This window comes from Hippocampus comes, unplaced genomic scaffold (genome assembly GCF_001891065.2).
Source record: "Hippocampus comes isolate QL1 unplaced genomic scaffold, H_comes_QL1_v1.1 scaffold104, whole genome shotgun sequence".
NCBI lineage: Eukaryota > Metazoa > Chordata > Actinopteri > Syngnathiformes > Syngnathidae > Hippocampus > Hippocampus comes.
This window is the reverse complement of record NW_017806072.1, coordinates 137,702-140,108: the sequence shown is the minus strand read 5'-3', so window position 1 is coordinate 140,108 and position 2,407 is coordinate 137,702. Positions and strand designations below refer to the sequence as shown.

Below are 2,407 nucleotides of genomic sequence, written 5' to 3'. Positions count from 1 at the left end.
ACACACACACATACACACACACACACACACACACACACACACACAAACACCTTTGTTTCATTCTACACACAACACCACATAGTGAAAATAAAGTTCCATTGAAGTACTCGTAGCTAATCTATTGAAAACAAACAAAAAAAAATAATCAAAGAAATCACATGGAGATAATTATCCACAGCCTTCTCTCAGTACTTTGTTGATGCGCCGAGGATTTGTAAATATGACGGCACATCCTATCTTTGGGTAGTTTGACTAGCCCTGTGCAGCATCTCTCAAGCTCCCTCAGGTGGGACGGGAAGCATCAATGCACAGTCATTTTCAGATCTCTCTACAAACATCCAATTGGACTCAATTATGGGTTTTTGGCTGCACCACAAGAGAACATTCAGAGAGTTGTCCTAGCTCTATTCAATGCTAGATCGCTCGTTAACAAATCACTGTTGATTAATGACATCATTATGATGAATAATCTTGACTTATTTATCCTCAGGAAAACATACCACTCAACACATTAATCATTTTTCTTCGATTTTTATACATTAAAAAATGGAGAGAATCCAGAATCAAAATCACGACTTAAATTTCTATTAATCGTCAAGCACTTATGCTGACCTAAAACACCTTGGCGATGCACGACCAGCATAATTATTTTGAAATGAAAGTGCAGCAAAGTCGAGTGCAAGTGGAGAACTAAACTCCAAGTTGAATTTGACTTGTACAGACAAAGTCCTTGTAACTTTAACAAGAGTTAGTCAAAGTTAGACAACAACATGACTGAAATCATTCGTAAGAACTTCAACAATATGCACACTCTACTTCCTGCGGTTGACAAACTCACAAATCCCTCAAATCAAATAGCACCAGAACTCCTCTCAACAGATAAACACAACCAAATCAATCATATGCAGCAAATATGTCATCACAGTCTGAGTTCTGTTTAAAAAAAAAAAAAAAACTCAGTCAAGTAGAAAGTACTGGATAATTGTTATTATATATATTAAATATATAAGAAGACAAGATGAACTCATGAACGACATAAGCGAAAATACCGCCAACTGAAGACGATGAAAGACCAAGAGAACTTTTATAACTCCTGAGGGAGACGACAGCAGGAGCATTGAAACTAGTTGAGTCAAATAAAAATATAATAATAAAAAATAATTTTAATAAAAGTAATAATAATTGTCTTTAACAACAAAAAAAAAATACTGAAAAAAAAAACCGACTCAACTACACTAAATAAGTATTTGTATTTTGTTAGATCAAAATCATGGCAGGTTAGTTTTTGCGTGAGTGCCTGGATGTGAATTTTGGTCCTGTATAGTTGCACGCCAGTATGTGGGTAGTCAGAAGCTGGTCGCTCAAATTTTGGATTATTATACAAAAACAGGCAACGGCTCAACTCAAGTCAGAGAACCGCTGTATGAGTTTCCTTGTATGGTAATATGAAGGGCAACTCTACTCGTAGCATCTTACATTAGGAGGAAACGACTTCCTGAATTGCATTTCATAACCACATGTGAATGTGACTTTTTTTTGTAGCAGTCAACTGAAAGAGATAGCACCTTTCTACAGGCATGAATGTACTGGTGTGAAAAGGGGTGAAACTAGGGCCAAATGGTTGGCAGCTACAGTATGCTCATAACCTTGCAATTCATGAAAAAAAAAAGGCTCACACACTGCCCCGTGACTTTTCAAATGAATACTGTAAATAATTTGTTATTTCCTCAGTGGGTGTTCGATATTAAAAAATGTGTGTGACTTGATTTGTTTTTCTACAGAACATCAATAAATGATTCACATGCAGACAATAGCAAAAATGAGAAAGCTTTATCCCGGGAAATCATTCAAAAGCTTAGCTCTTTTAAAAAGCCACAAAAAAAGGATCTCTCTCTCTCTCTCTCTCTCTCTCTCTCTCTCTCTCTCTCTATATATATATATATACACCTGTATATGCCTGATATATATGTAATTTTGATGCAGCTCCAAATTACGGTGTGACATAAAGAACATTTTTCCTCAATCATGGCGACATATTTTCTTCAATTTTTCTATGTATTTGTATATAAGAGAGAGAGAGAGAGAGAGAGAGAGAGATCGAATCCGGCTGTGGCTTTCCTGCATGGAGATTGCATGTTCTCCCCGTGCCTGTGTGGGTTTTCTCTGTGTACTCCGGTTTCCTCCCACATTCCAAAAAACATGTGTGGCGGCTTAATGGAACACTCTAAATTGTCCCTAGGTGTGAGTATGAGCACGGATGGTTGTCATGCGATTGGCTGGCGACCACTTCAGGGTGTACCCCGCCTACTGCCCGAAGACAGCTGGGATAGGCTCCAGCACACCCCGCAACTCTTGAGAGGATAAGCAGATCAGAAAATGGATAGATGTCTCTCTCCCTCTCTCTGTA

At 37.9% G+C, this 2,407-nt stretch overlaps 1 protein-coding gene across 1 annotated transcript in view; it reads right to left on the bottom strand.

Moving 5' to 3' along the window:
* Nucleotides 1-2,407, bottom strand: part of necab2 (N-terminal EF-hand calcium binding protein 2) — a 111,531-nt gene that overhangs the window by 23,700 nt on the left and 85,424 nt on the right. The window lies entirely within an intron of this gene.